The 23,057-nt window shown below is 33.3% G+C and overlaps 1 long non-coding RNA gene across 1 annotated transcript; it reads left to right on the top strand.

Moving 5' to 3' along the window:
• Positions 1-17,041: 17,041 nt before the first annotated feature.
• On the top strand, positions 17,042-21,472 carry LOC145798662 (uncharacterized). Its single transcript, XR_014339977.1, has 2 exons — positions 17,042-18,113; positions 20,332-21,472. It is a non-coding gene; the product is annotated as an uncharacterized LOC145798662 (long non-coding RNA).
• Positions 21,473-23,057: the final 1,585 nt, after the last annotated feature.

Below are 23,057 nucleotides of genomic sequence, written 5' to 3'. Positions count from 1 at the left end.
GAGTCCCAGATTAGCAGTAATCCTAAGTCCATTAGGGCCAGGCTCCTTTTGGGACTAGGATTGTATTGGCTATAAAAGAGAGGCACCCCCATGGGTCTAAGGTATGCTTTTGATACTCAAGCTTGTGAGTGTAGTACTTGATTTATCTTTGAGAGATATACTGACTTGATCGTCGGAGTGCCCCCGGGTGGTCGAAACCACCGCGGGATTCTTATATTTCTGTTACAGGTCAGTCAGGTGCCATCTATTCTGCCAGTGCTCTCCAGCTGGTTACTAAGCAGACAGTGTGGTCGGAAAATCACCCACACAAGAAGATTGGAAGGAATACTATCCCGACAATCCACAGGATTTGATTTTTAGTAGTTGTATACACTTTTTAAAACGACAAATTATTAGATATTGGAGGGGCACCATGTATCTTGTCCCTAATCAATCACCAATTACCATACTCCTTACCATTCTCGCATTATAAATAATAATAAAAAAAAGTGAATCTCACCCTTCTTTATCAATCACATTCGATTTGAAACACTATGTGACTCTGGTTCAGAGCACCAAATAACTTCTCCTTGCAAAACGCCATATGTCATCAGACAAACACTGCACGTTGAAATGGAAAGGCCTCGAATCTTTTGGCTCACAATCATTGAGAGATGATTGTGATTTTATTAGATGTCTTAAGAAGGACATGACCAGCCACTTCCTGAACCCTCCAGTCACGACATTAACACAACAGCTTTGATATAGACATCCATGAACATGTTTGATGAACTGAATCACAAATATTTATGTTAAAAAAAAAAAAAAAAATTCAGACATCTAACTTTTAGCAATTCCATTATTATCAAACTTTTTTTTTGTCCACTGTGTTGGTATTGTGATGTGGTATTGTCAAATGTGATTGTGTGGAGGAACGGATGCAAAATTCTAATCTCATAACTCAAGAGTAAGATTCAACACTTTTGTTGAGGTCGCATTCTTGTCTTGAATTATGTGACAATGATGATTCTTATTTGATTTTAGTCCAAATAAAAGCGCTCATCGATATCTCAATTCCCTATCTTTTACTCTTAGCCACCAAATTAGCCATCAAATCATGTACCCTATGTCTCAATGGACCTTAGTGTTACTCATAAGTCAAATTATAGATGTACGCTGAGTGTTAAAGGACATACAAGTCTTGCCGACTAATCGAGTTCTTGGTATTTATTAGAGAAGCCTCCTCAATGTAATAGAACTAAGACAAAATGTCAACAATAACAATAAGAATAAGAAAAACAACTTGTGCTGTGCAGAGGCAGTTCACACATATTTGAGACTTAAGAAGAAAATTTTAATTGGGGCCATTCACACTAATTTTTTAAAAATATTTAATACTGTAATTTTTTTTTTTAATTTGAAATTCATAAGATTTACAATCAAAACAATTTTGTTTATTCTAATTTTAATTTTTTTTGCTCTTGATGATAATTACCAAGTGTCCATAATCTTCACAATCAAAAAGCTATTTTTTTTTTTTAAGAATTCAATTCATTCAAGATTTAGTATGTTTATAAAAAGGTTTATTACACTTTCTATTCCTAAATTACCCATCAAATTAGCCATCAAATCATGTACCCTATATCCCAATGGACTTTAGTGTTACTTATAAGCCAAATTGTGGATGCACGCCAAGACAATTCAAACATCAACCAGTCCTGTCGACTAATCGAGTTCTCGATGAAATAGAGCCAAGTCAATTCAAACATCAACATAGTAATAACAACATTAACTTTTGTTGTTGTACAGAGGCAAGGCGAAAATTTTAACTGAGGCCATTCACACTAATTTTTTAATACTGTAACATTTACAATCAAAACAATTTTTGCTTTTTCTAGTTTTAATTTTTTGCTCTTGATAACCATCAAGTGTCCATAATCTTCACGATCAAAATACTTTTTTTATTTTTTTACTTTTATAATTAAGAATTCAATTCATGCAATATAAAAGAGTCTATTACACTCACTTTCACTCCTAAATTAGCCACCAAATTAGTCATCAAATCATGTACCCTATGTCGCAATGGACCTTAGTGTTACTCATAAGCCAAATTGTGGATGTACAACGAGTCTCAAGGGACCAATAAGTCCTGCCGAGTATCGAGTTCTTGGTGTTTATTAGAGATGCCCCCTTGATGTAATAGAGCCAAGACAATGAAAATGTCAACAATAACAATAGCAACAACAACTTGTGTTGTGTAGAGGCGGTTCAAACCTATTTGAGACCTAAGGCGGAAAATTTAACTAGGGCCATTCACACTGATTTTTTTTTTTTTTTAATACTGTAATTTTTATTTATTTAAAATTCATAACATTTACAATCAAAACAATTTTGTTTATTCTAATTTTAATTTTTTTGGTCTTGATAACCATCAAGTGTCCATAATCTTCCCAATCAAAATATTTTTTCAATAATTAATATATAATTCAATTCATGCAAGATTTCGTAGGTTTATAAAAGGGTTTATTACATTTTCTATCGCAAAATTATCGCCAAATTATTTACTTGGTTCTTGAATTATTGATTGAGTCTATTAAATCCCTAAAGTATACAAATCAAAGTCTATTTGCACTCTAAACTATCGATTGAATCTATTAAGTCTCTAAAGTATTTAATTCAAATCTATTTTGTTCCTGAAAGGAATACAAAAATAAAATATATGCCCATAAGTATTATAAATTAGGAAAAGAGCCTACCTAATTAAGATTGTATTATAGAAAATCTTAAAATTTTATTTTGTCTTTAAAAGGTATTTTATTTCATTGTGTGTTTAAATTAGTATTAGAATATGACTTCTCAGTCTTGTCAATAAAATTATATGAATATTAGATATTTTAAAGTAGAACTAGATAATTTAAATAATAATACTTCATTACAAATAATAATAGAACATAATAATACTTTAATTGAGTTATAAAAAGGGAGAATTTCAAATCAATGTATAACTTGAAAAATATTTACAAATTAATGATAAAATTTATCAATATTAATGATTAAAATTATACACTTTTCCACACGTGTAATACTTTTTTGCAATTACCACCTGCAAATCTCCCCTTATAAAAATAACTTAGCGAAAAACTTAATTCAATCAATTATAAATTATAAACAAATATGGTATATAATACTACATAAAGGTAAACACATAACTATTGCAGAAGAGAAGTAAGAAAATACCATAGATAATTACCCTTAACCTTATAAAGGAAATTCATCATAAGAACTTACACCAATTTTTCAAAGATAGAAAAAATTTAAGGTTTTTATTTTTTTTAAATAAAATTGTAATTAGATAAGGTTTTTTTTCTAATTTATAATATTTATGGGCTTATATTTTATTTTTGCTATTATTTTAGAGACTAAATATGTTTGAATTAAATATTTTAGAAATTTAATAGACTCAATTGATAATTTAGGAACTAATTAGAGTTTGATTTATATACTTTAGAGACTATAGACTCAATCTATAGTTCAAAAACTAAGTATACAATTTGGACATAGTTTAGGAGTACAAAGTGTAATAAACCCTATAAAAAACAAAAATACAATGTTCTAAAACCTGAAATAAATGTATATGTTATAATTTTAATAATCAAATAACTATTGTAAATGCAATATAAGAATTGAAAATATCATTTATTATATTTTGAAATTCAGAGGGAGCATTTTTAAGACCAAAAGACATAACATTTCACTTATAGTGGTCAAAAGGGTCTATGAAGGCAGTTTTGTAGCGATCCTTTTTAGTGAGCTAGACTTGCCAAAACCCAGATTTCATATCAAATTTAGAAAATATTTTGGCTTCAAATAGTTTATTTAATAAATCTTTCTTGTTGGGGGTAGGATACAAGATCCATTGTAGGACAGTATTAAGAGGCTTATAATTAATAACCAATCGAGATGTTCCTCTTTCTAGTTCAACATTTTTGTTAACTTAGAAAGCAGGACAAGACTATGGAAATTTGCTAGGGTGGATCAATTTTTTGTTTAAAAGATCATTACTACAATCAATATACCTTTGGTGAATTAATATTTGAAATTTGTGTCGAAGGATTATTCTTATGTAATGATATCAAACTTAAAAATCAACTCAAGAAAGAAAGAACCACTAGTTGTACTAAACTTGGTCAGTTTTGCTACCAATTTGGTTACAATTCTATTCTTCCTCCTGTGTCAGGATCCTCTTCCCGGAGAGCACCTATCCGCAAAAGTCGCAAGTATTCTACTAAAATTACAACAAATTTTCAAACTACAAAAAGAAACCTTATTATAAAAAGAGAAAGTTCACCAATTTTAAACCCTCCAATATCTCTAAATCCAAACTCAGTTCCTCCAAGAAAACTGTAAACTGTTGGAAATGTGACAAATTAGGTCACTATGCAAATAAATGTTTCACCAAAAAAAAATCATGAACTTAATGTTTCCGATGAATTTAAAAATCAATTAGAATAAAAAAGGGAAGAGGGAGAGGGGCACAACGAGATGATTTTATGACAAACTTTTATTTAGTTAGAGAGGCCTCCTTTATTTATTTATTTATAGTATAGCATAGAGAGATTCTATCTCTATTTATAGTAAAACATTCTCATGACAGATTCTATCTCTATTTATTTATTTATTTTTCCTAATATTATTGGATTGAGCATTATGTGATTGATGGTTTATTTATTTATTATTATAATTTTTTGGATAAGTGGGCCCTCTACTCTTATATATTATGCCAGGGAAGCAATTGAATGATTTCAATTGTAACAATGTTTGTCTAAATGTGCAGATATTTGTAAATTACAATGCATATGGGAAGCAAATGATTTATTTCATTATTGTCTAAATGTGCTCACTAACTCGAAAATAAGATACAATCAGAACATTTGGCCTAACGATTGTATAACAATTTTTGTGGTATGAGATTTTGAATTCAACTATTATAGAAAGGAGTTTGATACCCTTTGTGATGGTTGTTTATTTCTCTTCCATTATGAGGTTTGTGTTGATTATTTGGTTGTCAGGCTTGGGCTTGGTATATTGGTTGTATTAGACTTTGTTAATTTTTTAGTTATTGTGGGTTAGTAATCTATCTAATAATATGAATATTTCTTATTCTTGTAATTACTCTCCTATCGATTGCCCAAAAAAAAAAAAATTTTTTTTTGAGCCATCTAACAAAATAAACCTTGAGTTTTCAATTTTGTTTAAACCTTAATCTTTTTATTTGTTTTTAATCTAAACATTCATGTATTTTTGTTAAGTAAAACCAATGAAAAAAAGAGTATTTTAGTCATTAAACTCAACATAGGTATATATAAAGAGTGATTCAACTTATACCACAAGTTTAACTCCTTACAGTCTTAAATTTTTTTATAATTTCTATAATTTTTTTATTACCCTCATCCCTAAGAGCATCTCCAACCCACTAGGTATATAATGCTTGTTAGTCAAAATGCCTAACATAACTCACTTTTTTCAACTCCAATACACTAGGCATATGATTAGGCATTTTAGCTCAACTCATATTCACTAGCTACATGTAGCTAGCCTTCAAGGCTAGGCAAAATGTATTTAATCATTAGGATTATTTTCCTCCATTTTTGTTGCTGATGTGGCATTCTATAAAGTTAATAGTATTTAGATAAATAGCTAAAATACAGAGCATGGTTGCAGTAAAAACATAAAACAGTTGATAGGTAAAGTAAAATGTATACTTTATAGTAATGTTTAGATAGGTAAAATGCCTAATATCGTTGGAGATGCTCTAACCTTCCTTCTCCTTACACCCAAAATCTAAAAACCCTAACCCCAACACCCATTTTTATTTTCTTTGTCTTTCCTCCTCATTGTTCTGTTGTATAAATTGTATGATAACATAAAACAAATATATTCATATTGAACAAACAAATTGAATTTCAGAATAAGAACAAGCTTGAATTTACAGAAATTCATACTAAAATAAAACTAGCAAAAGGAAGCAAACGAAACCTGCACTAGACAGTATCCTTAAAACAGATTCGCCGCCTCACCGGTTGGGTGCTAGAGGTTGTTCGATGTCTATCTCCTAGGATACGACGATTGGACCAGCTATGCAATGCACCGATTGAATAGCTTCGGCGAACAAAACTTTGCAGCACTATCTCACAAGAAGAAAATAATAAAACTAGACAACTTTTGAAGACTGGAATAAGAGCAATTTCTGGTGGTGAAAACTGAAGGAGAGGGCCTCCTTTTATACACATGGAGGGAAAGAGGAAGAGACTTCCCTATAACAAATGCAAGAATTAATTCTGCATTACCCTGAATTAATTCTGCAAAACTGGTGGATTTAATTCCATCATCAATAAAAGAGACTAGGTTTTGTGTATAATATCCTGCAGCCCACACATCTGGCTTGACCCAAAATGATTAAGATAGGTGGGCCAAGCCCAACCCCCACACTCAATCCATTCCAGCAAGCCCAAACCTAAGCCCAATTCCCAAGATCCAAGGACCACAGATCCAAACCCGGCCCGATCCGATCCGAGCAAGCGGGCGACGCGAGCGCATGCGTGTGACAATTTTTTCATAACCAACTTGGACCATAGTCTTACCCCAAGTCCATCCTGAAAGCATCCATAACTCCCTTTCTTCAGAAAATTTGGATGCTCCAAAGGGCTTGCACCCTCATGCAAAATATGGGATATAAATACCTATCAATGCTCTCCTCTACAATTAATGTGGGATACAAGGTTTTACACCCTTCCCAACAACTCTTTCATGAGGCGAACTTAATGAGTCAATTTCTCATTCAAACCTTTATGGTTTTTGGTAATTCTTTTTGTGGTGTAAAGATTTCATTCCAAATAATCTAAACCCACTTTCCTCCACCTCAATTGAGGATTGGCACCCACTTTAATATTAACTTAAAGTCACCAAAAAACTATTATTATTTTTCAACAATCCCCCACATGAATAAAAATTGACCGAATAACAACAAATGGATAATGCTTAATAATGAAGACTTGGAGAGAGTAACGGAATAATCCCGACATCGAAAAATGTAGCTTTTGGCTTTGAACCCCTCATAGTAAAGTCTATCGGATTTACTAGTTGTCCAGTGAACACGAAGTCTTGAACTGTTCTGTCGTTTTTGTAAACCAAAACAACAGACCTCACATAGGAATTACTCCAACCATCATTCTGTTCTCATTATTGTGTCCAGTTTGGCCCTAGAACACTAGCCTGGTTCAGTGAGCGGTTTAAAGAATTAAGCCCTGTCAATTCTTATAGAAGTGGCCCCACTTCACACTCACATGGGTGACTCTAGTTGAGTATCTTGCTATACTCAACTCAACAACTTAACACACTAGAGTCATTAAAAGCTCAGCTTAACCTCTACACTTGTACGTATCACTGATAAAAGGAATGGCTGGAGTTTTAACCTCCTCAGTGACATACCACTGTTACACGTAATTAGGTTGTCCCATTGAATCTAGATCTTGGGATCTCCAGTCAACTCGGTTGGGTTTCCATTCCGGTAACACTTTACACTAAAGGCCTTAACCCCATTTCTTCTGGGGACTTCTCTACTAACACTCAATTTAACCCTTTGGTTAGAGGATCCGCAATGTTGTCCTGAGACTTTACATAGTCTAAAGTGACAACTCTGTTCAAGAGTAGTTGTCATATGGAATTATGTCTATAACGAATATATCTAGACTTTCCATTATACATATTATTTTGTGCCCGTCCAATCGCCGATTGGCTATCACAATGAATACAGATGGCTGGCACAAGTCTCGTCCAACGTGGAATATCCTCAACAAACTGGCAAAGCCATTTAGCTTCTTCAGTTGCTTTATCCAAAGCAATAAACTTAGATTCCATCGTTGATCTCGATATACATGTTTTCTTGGAAAATTTCCAAGACACAGTTGCCCCTCCGAGGGTAAACACATAACCACTAGTGGATTTGGAGTCTTTTATATCAGATATCCAATTAGCATCACTATACCCTTCTAGAACCGCTGGGTATCTGGTATAATAAAGCCCATAACCCCAGGTGTAGCGTAGATAATCTAACACCTGCATAATGCCCCTCCAATGAGTAGCATTCGGATTACTCGTGTATCTACTACGCGCGTGTGGCAATTTTTTCAAAACTAACTTGGACCATAGTCTTGGCCTAAGTCCATCCTTGAAGCATCCATAACTCTCTTCCTTTAGAAAATTTAGATGCCCCAAAGGGCTTACACCCTAATGCAAAAAATGAGATATAAATACCCATCAATGCTCTCTTCTACAATCAACGTGGGATACAAGGTTTTACACCTTTCCCAACAACTCTTTCATGAGGCCAACTTACTGAGTCAATTTTTCATTTAAACCTTAATGGTTTTTGGTCATTCTTTTTGTGGTGTAAATATTTCATTCCAAAGAATCTAAACCCACTTTACTCCAGCTCAATTGAGGATTGACACCCACTTTAAGATTACATTAAAGTCACCAAAAAATCATTATTTTTCCAACATGTGTTTGTTGTTGGTCATCGCCACTGTCACCGCCGCTAGCCACCACTGTCACCGCCTTCACAACCCTTCAACCACCACGATTACTACTGTCTTAACCATCACCTTCGCAGCCTCCACCGTCACTCCACCAATGTGGCCATCACCACCATTCTAGCCACCTCTTTCTGCACCACCAACGACCACATTTTCACTACAATAGTTGCCAAGAGGGAATGATAGACACAGGAATGAGGTAGGAATAATAGTTGCCAAGAGACTTATAAAAAATGTAGTTGTGATCATTAGGATAGGCAATAGGATTATGTTAGTTAAACTAGTTATTGGAAATAATATAGTGAACGTTATTAGTGCATATGCTCCTCAAGTAAGATTAGATGATCAGACTAAGAGAGTTTTTTTGGACCAAATGGATGAGGTATTGCAGGAAATACTTGTAGGAGAGAACTTAGTTATAGGTGGTGATTTCAATGGCCATGTAAGAGTAGATAAACTAGGGTATGAGAGGGTACATGGTGGGTATGATTTTGGTGTTAGAAATGAGGTTGGAGAGAGTGTTTTAGATTTTTCGTCTACTTTTGACCTTGTCGTGGCCAATACTATGTATAAGAAGAGAGATGATCATTTGATAACCTTCAAGAGTGAGTTAATTAGGAGCCAAATAGATTACTTTCTAGAAAGAAAAGGAGACCGTCTAAAAGGCAATGACTGTAAAGTGATTCCTAGAGAGAGCTTGACGTCTCAACATAGGATTTTGGTATTAAATTTATGCTTTAAAGGGCAATAACAAACTCAAAAAGATAGTGGACGTCGCAGAACTAGATGGTGTGACCTAAAAGGGGATGAACTAGACACATTTAAGAATATAATAGATAAAGAAGGTACTTGAAACTCTGAAGATGATACGAATACTATGTGGAACTTGATGACCAATTGTATAAGGAGAATCTCAAGGGAAGTTCTTGGAGAGTCGAAAGGAAAGGGACCCAACTTTAGGAAAACTTGGTGGTGGAGGGAGGAGGTCCAAACAGTAATAAAGACGAAAAAAGAAAACTTTAAAAAGTGGCAGAATGATAGAACTGAGAAAAACCTTGAGCACTACAGATTGGCCAATAAGGAGGTCAAAAAAGTAGTGAGGGAGACTAAGTTGAAAGCCTATGATGACCTATACACTAGACTATATAGTATGGAGAGAGAGAAGATGATATACAAACTTGCTAAGATAAGATAGAAGAAAACAAGAGATTTTAATCAGGTTAAGTGCATCAAGGGTGAGGACTCTAAGGTGTTGGTGAAGGATGAAGATATTAAGGAGAGGTGGAAGCACTATTTTGAGAAGTTGTTAAATGAGGAACATGAAGGTAAGTCAAAAGGGGACGAAGTAGGCAGTAATGAGAACACCAGGACTATAGGTTCTACCGTAGGATTAGGGACTTTGAAGTAGAGTCTGTACTTAAGAAGATAAAATTGAATAAGACTTTAAGACCCGATGATATACGTATTAAAGCATGGAAATATTTGGGTGAGAAGGAGGTTGTTTGGTTGGCTAGGTTATTTAGTAAGATTTTGTTGGCTAGGAAAATGCCAGAAGAATGGATGAAGAGTATTTTAGTGCCAATATGTAAGATTAAATGAGATGTTTAGAATTGTAACAACTATAGAGGAATCAAGTTAATGTGTCACACAATGAAAGTGTAGGAGAGAGTAATGGAACATCGATTGCGAGATACAATTTGGGTTTGTGCCTGGTAGGTCAACAATGAAGCGATCTATCTTTTGAAGAGAGTAATAAAAAAGTATATGATTTTTATTGATCTTGAGAAAGCATATGATAGAGTGTCCAAGATATAATCTGGTGGGTGTTAGAGAAGAAAGGGGTGACAAAAAGGTTACATTGATATGATTAGGAATATATATGAAGGTGTGGTGACCACTATTAGATCGTCTGCTGGAGAGACGAGAGAATTTCCAATTTATGTCCTTATATTTTTGCTTTAGTTATAGATGAATTGGCACGTGATATTCAATATGATGTGCCATGTTGTATGCTTTTTGCAGATGATATCGTGTTAGTGGACGAGACTAGAGGATGAGTTAACACTAAGTTGAAGAATTGGAAAAAAAACACTTGAATCTAAGATAACGTTTGTTTCGCGGTATAGGAGGTCGGATTGGACTAGCAATGCTATGGGTTCCACCCATAGCGCGTTTGGTGATGGTTTGGGTGAGCGGCTTCATACTCCAACCGGCTTGCTATGTAACGCCCCAACCCTTTACACGTCATCGATATTGTCCACTTTGGGCCACGCCCGCACGGATTTATTCTTCCCAGTGGGTCACCCATCCTAGAACTACTCTAGCCTAAACACGCTTAACTGGGGAGCTCTAATAGGGATTTGACCACTTGGAAAAAGGCCTCAATGCTATATAAGGGTCTAGGTTTTTACTTTTATAGCCTAGGAACTCTCCCTCCATTCCCGATGTGGGACACCGGGGCCTTACATGCTAATCCCCCTCAGTAGGGGGATTAGCTTAGGTGAATTTTGGGTAAAATTAAGAAAATAGTGAGGGGATTGAGTCTATTTTATATAAAAATATTATTTTTTTTAATTATTTTTTTTAACCTAGTACACCTATTTGTTTTAGTTTTTTTTTTAATATAGAAATAATTTATTTATTTATTAATATAAAAATGATTTAACAATCTCATCACTAACCATCTCTCACACTATCATCAAAACAAACATATTTTTACTTAATACCCTCACTAACAATCCCCACATTAACAATCCCTTCACTAACAATCCTCTCACTAACAATCCCATCCAACCTAATCCACCAAACAAACATGGCCTAAAGGATTTAGGATAAGCAGAACTAAGATAGAGTATATGGAATGTAATTTTAGTAACAGTCACAATAGGAGCAGAGGAGAAGTGAAGATTGAGAACTAAGAACTACCTAAGAGTGAACATTTTCGTTATTTAGGATCGATTATTACAATGAATGGGGAGATTGGAGCAGATGTGGTCCACATAATTAAGGCGGGGTGGATTATGTGGAGAAGTGCGTCTGGAGTATTGTGCGATCAATGAGTACCCATTAGACTAAAAAAGGAAATTCTATAGAACGACTATTAAATCAACGATGTTGTATGGGACGAAATGTTAGGTAACTAAGAAACAACATGTAGAGAAGATGAGTGTTGCTGAGATAAGGATGCTAAGGTACATGTATGGCAAGATTAAAAAAGACTGAGTTAAGAATAACTATATCCGAGTATGGGTAGGAGCAGTACCAATAGAAAATAAGTGGAGAGAGAATAGATTGAGATAGTTTGGTTACACCAACAGAGGCAGTAGTAAAGAGATGTAATACAATGACAGTAGATGGTAGTGTTAGGAAAAATGGTAGACCTAGATTGACGTGGATTAATGTAGTAAATAGATATACGAATCTTCTTAATTTAACTAACAAAATGGCCTTAGATAGAATCGAGTAGAGAAAAATGATTCATGCAACCGACCTCATTTTATGAGACTTAAGACTTAGTTTGATTTATTAAACAAACAAATACAATATCTAATCATGAAAAATCAAAAAAGATTCATAAAAAAACAGAATTGATTGAATTTGTCATTATTTTAACATAAATCTTATGTTTATGTTGTTGATAATAAGCTTGTGTCTTATACTCCATGTTGAAAATGTTTATAGTCATAATCATATCATTTTTGTTTTTGCCCTTTCCATTCATTCATCTATTGTTTTACACTTCCTTTTTTTTCATCTAGTCTAGTCTTCCTCGTTTTAGTTTCACATCTTTGCGTGTTTGAATTCTCCATCAAATTATAAAAATAAAAGCTCAAATCATCTCTCACTTTATTCTTTTTATTACTTTTTTGTCTTCTTCTTTTCATTAGGCCTTCAAAAGGAAGAAGATTGGAGATAGAGTTAAGGGTTATTTCATGATTCATCAGCTTTTTGGAATCTTGCCACTTTGATATTTGCTATTAATGGGGAAAAAAAATCCCGTGAAAGTTTTAATTGTTATTAATAAATTAATAAAGATATGTAAGGATTTTAATAAGGTGGTGAGGATTTTATGATAATAACTTGGTGATAAGTTAAACTATAATAATTATAATTATATAAATGTAACACGTTAGTAAAATCTTTATTGAAAAAATCAACTAGTCAAAAGTGTAGTACAAAATAGTACAATATTATAACTTTATACAATGCCAAATTGGCCACAACTAGAATTGGATTTCATATCTAATAGAATGGATAGTTTAATATTTGGTGGAAAAAGTAAAAGTTAGATTAATAATTCGGTCAGATTAATAATCTTTTATATGTGAGATTACTTAATCCATTGGAGGATGTGGAACAAAAATGGATGGACTGAGCAAACATCTTGATTAATTAGTTAAATGACAAAATTAACCCTCAAGTATGTAAAATTTATTTCTTTTATTTTTTTTAAACATGTTGAATTTTTTTAAACATGTGTAAATTAATTTCATAATATTTAATAGTCTTCTCATACTTTTTTCTTTTCTTTTTTTTTTATTAACAAAATCATGAATAGAAATATACTTCTAATGTCGTATTTAAATAAAATTAAAAGTGATCTTTGTAAAATATAATAAAATATACTTCAAATAAATAAAATAAGATATACTTTAAATAAATAAAATAAAATATAAACAATTTCAAAAGACAAAATGGTCTTTCAATAACTTATAATTTTTAAATCAAACACGAGATCCACAAAAACAGTTATTTATAGACATCTAATCGAATAAAATAAATACATGATATACATTATTTCTAGCCAAGTAATTCATGAACTATATCCCAAGACTATCAATTTATATTACAATATTTCATTACCTAATCCATTTAAACAAACATCACCTAAATGCATTAATTTAGTGAACAATGTAATTTTAACTAACAAATAAAAAAAAAATGTGACTTTAACTGGACAAAATAATAAATATTTTATTAATAGCTAATAAAATATTACGAAAGAGGAAAAGATGTATCTATTGACATGACATAAAGGGAGTTTCATGGCTCGCTTACTTCTCATTTGTTAACCATATATTTTAGTTAAAAAGTCAAAAAAAAATTATTATAAATCGTCATATCACTCTCTCTATTTTTTTTTTGTATATTTTTTTGTAAAAAATTAAAAAATTACTAAAATAGTCTGTTCCCAAACAAGGCTTCAAAGGCCATTACAACTACTAACGTTCCAGAAAAGGAAGAAAGAGAAAAACTCAACATCCAATACAGAAAATAATTTTTTTTTAATTTAATGTCATAAATAAGTAATTTTTTTAATTATTTTTTTAGGGTAAATTACATTGACATCTCTAAAGTTTCTATTTAATATAGATTTTTCCTCATATTTAAAAAATTACACGTACTCCCTATCTGATTAAAATGACATATTTGTCCCGTAACTTTTATACATATCAAATAATAAAATAATATAGATCTTTTATTCACGTCATTTCAAAAGAAATAACAATCATGTTCTTTGATTTAACTCACACAAAAAATTGGTATCACACCACCATTTCCTTCTCTCGCGTGCTAGGATTGCTTCGGTTAAAAACATTCAGGTGCGTCCCGGTGTTCACACCACCCTTTTCTCCTCTCGCGTGAGACGCGTTAGGATCGCTTTGGTTAAAAAACATTCAGGTGCGTCCCGGTGTTCACACTACCCTTTCCCCATCTCGCGTGAGACGCGTTAGGATTGCTTCGGTTAAAAAACATTCGGGTGCGTTCCGATGTTCACACCGCCCTTTCCGCCTCTTGCGTTAGACGCGTTAGGATTGCTTTGGTTAAAAACATTTGGGTGCATCCCGGTGATCACACCACCTGTAACATGCCCGGGGGGTACCCGCGCACGTTAAACAGTTCGGACTCCCGAGATCTCTTTGATCTCAAGTTTCACGAGTGCAATGTGAAACATAGATGAGGGTCCAGATTTGACAACTTTTATTGATAATCCATTTTATTGCAATTTTGTCAAAAATGGACTGCGTCATCAGATCTCAGAGTCGCCACCTAATATTTTGAGAAATTAGGAAACCCATGACTCGGTGCCAAGGCCACTGTTCGTCGTAACCAAGGATGCTTGGCTCGGAACCTTAGGTATGAGAGGGGAAGGTCAATAATGAGCACCCCCGCTCACCCGATCAAAAGATCGGCCTCTACTAAACCATGATATGACTTTTTATTTTCTTTATATGTTCATGTTCTGATTATTGAATAAATCCTAAAATTTACTATGTGAAGCATACAAGTATAGACTAGTTTGCTTAAATTGGAACAATTCAATTTTATGTTTATTTTTCGAAAAGGGTTTGAATTTGCCACTTGACAAAGTGGGCTTAAAGTTTGTGAATTTGCCACTACAAAGTAGGCTTAAAACGTACATTTATTGAATTATTCCAATTCAAACAACAAGCCTTCATCCATAGGCATTCATACAGTTTATCACTTAAGCAAATAGCCACACAGTAGAATGCTAAACATAATAAGAAAATCACACACAAATGAGATGCTAAAGCATAAAAACTCACAAATCGACCGGCGTCCCTCGAACAACTACAAAACAAAGTTAGTAAAATATGCATGATCTTATATACAGAATCCTAATGCAATTCACTCATGAGATGCACTAAAGATTCGGCTTCTAAAATATGGCATGCGAATCATCTCAATAACATGAGGTAGCGCATAGAATCACAGAAGAATTGATTAAATCCACACATGTAAATGTAGCCGAATCTTAATGCATGAGACATAAATGTAAAGCATGGATATGCATGGCATGTCAGATATATACATATGTACAGTTAGGGAAAGCGATTAAAGAATGGGATGAAAAGAAACGGGGTGGGAGAATTATTACAATCATTTTAAATATTACAAATCCGAGGGAGATGAATAAAATTAAATCCTCACAAACACTCAAAATAAAAAAAAATATAAAAAAAAGTCATTAATTAGCAAAACAAACTATTTGTCTTCACGCCTCAGCCCATGTAAACTCATCTTCAATGGCGGCCCCATCAATGCTCAAACAAAACGGCCCACTGTCAAGCCGGCCCGACCTCTTCAAGACCAAACCACCAGCCAATCAAAAATGCACCAACCCAACGTGAATGATATCCACATGGGTTATTATTCTACAGCACCAAAATCCCACAACTTTACGGCCCAATAACCATAATTTTTCTCCAAGTGCTGGATTGTTCAACCAGCCCAATAAAATATGAACCTTGGCTTAATCACATGAGGTGGCCCACGGACACTTTGCTCATCCTTGAATTCAGCTCTGTGATGATGATGATGATGAGACCAAAAGAAAAGAGAGTGTGGTGCATGTGTGAATCTGTTAACTCCCTCTATTTCTCTGTGTGTCTATATCCATTGTAGAGAGAAAGAAAGAGAGTGTATGACCCTGTGTGAGTCTTAATGCATGTGTGTTGTGGGTTTGCCGAGAGAGAGAGGATGAGATGGCAGTGTGTGTGTGTGTAGCTCTGATTGTGCAGTGTGTGTGTTCTGCGCTGGGTGTGTCTTAGGGAGAGAGAAACCTAGGAATCTAGAGAGAGAAGAGAGCTGGGTTCGGTGTGTGTGTATGCATGGTAGTGGTGGTGGTGGTGTGCATGCCGAGAGGGAGGGAGGTGGAGCTTGTGTGTGTATGTGTTCAGCGTGTATGCATCTGCTGGGTGTCCCTCTTGGGTGTGTGAATGTGTATCAATATGTATGCATGTGTGTTTTAAGTGTGAGAGAGAGCTGTGTGTTGTGTTGGGTGTGTGGAGTGTGTGTCCTCTCTCTCTCTAAACCATGTGTGTGTGTTGTGTGTCTGCTGTGAGTGCCGTGTGTGAGAAGTGTATGGTGACTGGGTGTGTGCATGGGTGAGTGGCGTGTGTGAGAGCCGTGGGTGAGAGAGAGGTGTGTGTTAGCTGGGTGTCATGTGCATGGGTGGGAAGATCTTGGGTGTGTATGGAGTGGGTGTATGGTGCTGGGTGTGCCGTGTGCGTGGGTGGCTGAGTGAGTGCTGTGTGCTGTGTGTGTCTTAGAGAGAGAGAAGCCTAGAAATCTAGAGAGAGAAGAGAGCTGGGTTTGGTGTGTGTGTCTGGTCTGTATCAGTGCTGAAGCTCCATCCGTCTATGGGTTGTGTGTGGGTGTCTATGTCTCTCTCTCTAAACCGTGTGTGTGTGTATCGTGTAGCCTCATGTCTCTTGTCATGCATGTGCTCAGTCTATCCGTGTTAAGTGTGTTGGGTCTGTGTAGCGTGTGGGTGATGAGTGGTGTGTTGAGTATGAATGTTAGTCGTGTGTGGTGTGTTTCAGTGAGGTGCCGTGTGTGTATGCCGTGTGTGAATGGTGTGTGTATGTGTGGGGAGAGAGACCCAGCTACAGAGAGATGAGACTGAGAGTCTTTTTGCCTGTGATGTCCTCCCCTCCCCCCCTGTTGCTTCAAACAAGTTGGAAAATATAAAGAGAGAGATTTTTTAATTGTTTATCATCCACCATGCCAAGAATCATAAAAAATCCACACCCCTGGTGCCCACAGACCTCAATTATTCTGAAGAGGCAGAGATACCTCAATTATTCTGAAGAGGCAGAGATAGTGTGTTTGTTAGGTGTCTCCTCTCCATCCACTCTCATCTGCCCTTCTCTTTTTTCAATTTCCTCCACCACTTTTCAAACCTACTTTACTGAATTATTTTCCACCCAAAACTTATCATCACAATGTCCACTCTGTTCCCCTTTGAATCCAGCAAAAACAAAATCCTTTTCCATCCCAAAACCCATTATCCTCATCTGACCCTCTCTTTTTCTTTTCTTTATTTTCTTTTTCATTTTTATTTTTTTGTTTGTTTTTTTATTATTTTATATAAAAAACACCTAAAAATGTGTACACACACATAAAATTAGATAAAAATTATAAAATACTACAAATTGATAAAATATTAGTGATATAAAATAATTTGACCAAAATAGGTGAGGTTTGGGATTAAAGCTTCAATTTGATTTTTCGGCTGAAAAATTTATAAAATGACATATTCTAATTTTTATCAGCGGGTGGTCAAAAGAAAGTACCCAAGTTTTAGGACCGGTCAAAATGGAGTGTCTACACCACCCTTTCCTCCTCTCGCGTGAAACGCGTTAGAAGTGATCTCTGTACAAACTATTTTGTGCTATTAATAAAATATTTATTATTTTGTAAAATAATAAAAAAAATACATGAATATAATAGAAGAAATAGACTATCACGTAGATGTGGTCCACATAGAATGGATCACCTTGTTTAAGGCGGGGTGGATTTAAAATAGGATTATGTTGAGAACAATAAAAACTCGGTTAAGGTATAAATTAGTCTTAGGTTAAATATTAACCCCAAAGTAAGAGATGAAATATTAACCCAAAATATTTGCATTCTCAACATGACGATGAAAAGGCTAGACAAGCAAGGGTATCCGCATGCATGCCGACTAATCATTTTTGAATTGAGATGGTTTTCTTCATCCACTCCACCAAGGTGATTGTTAAATCATTTTTTTTTTTTTATCACTTTGTTTTCATTGAGGATAAATAATAAAATTACACCTCTCTGTAATTGCTTAAAGAATGAATGAATTGGTTCAATTCCATTAGCATGTAACGCTTGCTTAAGGCAAAATTCAGGTTTTTTCTTTTATAAACGTTCTACCAATGCAATGCTATCAATCTATCTATCTATCAAATGCTAAAATTTTATGTTTACAAAACTTTTATAAACTGATTTTTGTTTATTTTTAGAAAAATATAAACTACAAATGCATTTGGTTTGAACAAAATGTTTGAAATTTTTTTTAAAAATATAAACTAAAAACTATATTTGTTCAAGCCTAAAATATTTATATTTATTTTTTATTATTTATGACAATGAGATCATATACATTATAATTGAAAAAAAAATTAATTAAAAAAATTAATTGAAAAAAAATTATTGAAAAAAAATTATTTGAAAAAAAATAATTAAAAAAAGAAATTATTTGAAAAAAAATAATTGGAAAAAAAATTATTTGGAAAAAAATAATTGAAAAAAAAATTAATGAAAAATAATATTTGGAAAAAAAAAATTTAATTGAAAAAAAAAATTTGTTAGTCAAGATTTTAAATTTCTATTTAAAAACCAGCGTAAACTCATTTTTTAAGTTTACGTTTTTTCCTCAAATTTATAAACTGAAACAATTATTTATAAATCAAAAAAATTATCAAACAAGGTTTTATGACAGTTTTTAAATTTTTATAAATATAAATTGAAAACTGAAAACGAAATTGTTACCAACAGGCCCTAAGTGTGTCAGTCACTAAATGTCTGGCCACAGTTAGCCAAGTGTTTGGCCAACCAAGAAGAGAGAGAGAGAGAGAGAGAGAGAGAGAGAGAGAGAGAGAGAGAGAGAGAGAGAGAGGCACTGATGAGTTCAGTGGGGTGTGGCCTACTGCACTTTTTAATTATTATTTATTTTATTTAGGAGTGCTAAGAGGTTTAATGGGGTGAGTTTCACTATGATGTGATGTTTTGGTCTTTGTTGTTGTTATTTTTTTTAAATTTTTTTTTTCATGTCATTAAAGATTAATTAGAGTTCTAAAATTAGGTGATGTATCATTATTGTTACTAGTAGTACAAGAACAAGACAACACAAATTACATCAGAGAAAGATACAGACCAAAAAAACAAATGTTTATAAAATTATTCAAAATAAAGATTAGACTTGATGAATTGAAAATCCTCATCAACAATTAAATCTAGTCCATTCAATTTAAATTTTGAATAATATTTCTTGGATTTGTAACATTGCTAATTGTGCTAAATAATTTTGTTAGCTATTTCCAACCCTTTATTAATTTTTTTAATCTACTCTGATTTTAAATTAGAGTAAAAAAAAAATTGATTTGATATGAACTATTCTAATTTTTTCATTATATTTTCATCAAAATATTTTTAAAAATTTCTTCTTATCCCAAATTTTTCTTTTCATCAAATATGATGGAAAAAAAAAAAATTCATTTTCAATGTTTCATCTTTTTAGGTTTTCATCAAATTCAAATATGATACAGAATTTAATAAATTCTTAATTTGATAGAAAAATAATAACCCTTAATTGATTTGATGAATATTTAATGAAAAGATTGATAATAAAAGAGAAAGGGTGAGAGTAATGTGGGTTCACTTCATGTAAAATAGCAGAATTTCATTAAACAAATAAGAAAAAAACTTCAGAAAAGTCATAGAATAAATAAAAGGATGGTTGGATCAATTTGTCAAAGTTGGATTGAGAACTCACATTTCTTATTTTTCCGAGAAATTTGGGGTATGCTTGGTTTGAGTTTGGGAGATGAGTTTTACAGATAAAAAGTACGAAAAGTTGTTTGGTTTGGTTTTTTTCAAAAGATGTTTTGGAAAATTATTTTGAGAGAGAGTTTTGGAAAAAGTGATTGATTTGATGTATATGAGAGAGAGATTTGTTTGGAAAACTTATAAACCAAACAAGTTTTGAGAAATTTTTTTGGAAAAATTTGTTTGGTTTGATTACTTTTGAAAACTTATTTGTAGAGAATTTTTCTCAAAAATTTTTGGGAAATATAAACCAAACAAGACCTTGATCTCTAGCAATGAAACTTTGACTTAAACGCCACTTTTATTGAATTCACCAATTACAATTATTTTAAATAATTAAAAATATTTTGTTTCAATATGATGAAATGTGCAGAAGCCACATTGGGGGAAGATTCCTGACCTACCGTGCTATTTCGTAGGAGTATTGGTGGCCGTGCATGTAGGCCGACACCCAGAAGTTTGTGAGGAAATGCAAAAAGTGCTAGAAATTCACGCACTAGATTCACCAACCGGCGAGAAAACTCCTTCCTCTCATAAGTCCTTGGCCATTTGCAATGTAGGGACTCGACATCATGGGACCGCTCCCAACCAGCCGGGGCAACCGCAAATTCTTTATAGCTACGACGAATTATTTCACCAAATGGGTAGAAGTCAACCCCCTGGCAACCATCAAAGAAAATGACGTGAAGAAGTTTGTCTGAGAGAACGTGATAACACAATTCAGAGTCCCCAAAGCTTTGATCTTCAACAATGGCACCCAATTTGACGGAAGATTGTTCAAAGGATTCTGTAAGGAGCTGAAGATAGAATTCTACAACTCAACACCGGCCTATCCTCAATCGAATGGCCAAGCGAAAGCATCAAACAAGACCATTCTAGATGAGTTGAAGAAGAGGTTAGAGAAAGCAAAAGGAAAATGGAACGAAGAACTTCCGACTGTCATCTGGGCCTATCGAACGACGCCATGACACTCAACGAGAAAGACGCCTTTTGCCTTGGCATTTGACATGGAGGCGGTCATCCTACTAAAGATTCGCAAGCCCACCATCCGAAGTGAAAATTTTGACCCGGGCTTATACGCAGAAGCCATCGCCCTTGAGTTAAACCTTGTAGAAGAACACGTGAAGAAGGCACTAATCCACACCACGGCATACCAGCAAGAATTGTCCAAGAAGTACAACAAGGCAGTTAACCCCGAACAATTCAAGGTTGGGGATTGGGTTATGCGGAAGGTGATGTGCAACACTCTAGTGCTAAGCGAAGGAAAGCTAGGGACAAACTGGGAAGGGCCTTACAAGATAACTGGTCTGGCAAGCAAATGGGCATACAGTCTGGAAGATTTAGACGGCAAAGTCATACCTCGATTATGGAACGCAGCTAATTTGAAGTTGTATTACTTTTAGTTTAAACTTTTCATGTACTTTTTTTTGAAGGGAAGACATATCCCTCCAATCTCCAATGTAATTCTCTGAGTCTCATTAAGAATTTGTGAAATTTGTGACTTCTTTGAATTAGTATATGATGGCAATGAATTACTGTGCTTAGCAAATTTGTTGTGTTAATAGATTGTAGTGGACAAGGGGTAACCAGCTCCCATGCGAGGTGATTTTGCCTAGCACGAAAAGTTGATGAATTGTTCAACTCCCAACTTTTAGCCGAGGTGATTTTGCCCAGCAAAAAGAGTTGATGAATTGTTCAACTCCCAACTTTTAGCTGAGATGACAATTAACAAGATCAAATCCTAAGTTTTTTTTTTATATAATTTTTTCAAAATTATATTATTTTTTATCTCTCAACCACCAAAGTGAATCAATATAATATTTTACTCATAAATTTTTTACATTGCGTCCTTAATTAAAACCACCAGAATACATTTATTATCTATATTCCTTTTCAACAAAAAAAAAAAAAAAAAAAAGAGATATTCTTGTGTGTCATGATAAGATGTAAGAAAGTCAAGCTCTAGGTCCTTTTCCACAAAATTGGGATAGTCGGGATAGTCTGGAGTGGTTTGCCAAGGACGAAAACATGTATTATTATTTACTGTAAAAAATTTGAAATAAATAATTATAGTAAGGTTATTCTTCCCAAGAGCTTTAAACAATAGGGACTAACTATAATTTTTTTATTTTTTTATCTTTAGTGTTTTTTTTATATATATTTTAAATTATGCTATTTTTATTTTACTTTGTTGATCCTCATATATACAAATTTAAAAAATAAATAAAAAATCAAAAAAAATTATATTTTCTTTTTTTCTTTTTTTTTTTCTTTTTGAAAATTTTAAAAATTTCCAATTCATCTCATTGAACTGAATCAAAAATTTAAAATTTTTGAAGAAATAAAAGTTCACTAAAAAAAAAAAAATCATCAAATAAATAGATCCCAAACACTCACTTCATTTCAAAAAGCAACCTCCTTATTTAGCATCAAATTAGGATTAGCTTGTCCTTATTAGTGAGATTACCTTCTCCGAGATATATATATATATATATATATTTTTAGTTCAGGATTATGAATAATTGCATTACACAAAATTTTCATAATGGTTTTCTAAAAGCATGAGCTACCCACTTTGGGAAAATTATGAAACGAGGACACAAGGACATGTGAAAGTCTATTTCTCCTACAAAAAAAAAATATATATATATATATATCTTCATTTTTTTATTTTTTTTTTATTTTTTATGGGGTACAACCTTGGATTCAAAAAGTATATGAGATAAGGAGAAAAGAAAATGACATGTAACCAGATGTAAGAACATATGGTAGTTTTTAAAAAAAATCTCCCATCTCTGGCACGAAAAAAAAAAAAAAAAAATTGCAGAACTTTGACACAACATTTTACACTTGAAAAAAAGTGACAATCATATTTTTGTAATTATAATAATATTGATAAGTTCTTTATTTTAAAGTAATAGAGACGATATAACCACATTATTATATATATAATTTTGAAGCAATTATACAAAAAAATTCAAAATTTGAGCATTTTAACAAAATAAATTTTAAATTTTGTCAATTTAAATCATAATTTTTTGATTTCTTTTCAATTTAAATATTTGTCTATTTTCATTAAGTAAAATCGATAAAAAAAAT

Source organism: Camellia sinensis, chromosome 9 (genome assembly GCF_055761805.1).
Source record: "Camellia sinensis isolate YWXY chromosome 9, ASM5576180v1, whole genome shotgun sequence".
Classification (NCBI taxonomy): Eukaryota; Viridiplantae; Streptophyta; class Magnoliopsida; order Ericales; family Theaceae; genus Camellia; species Camellia sinensis.
This window is presented reverse-complemented; position numbering and strand designations above follow the sequence as displayed.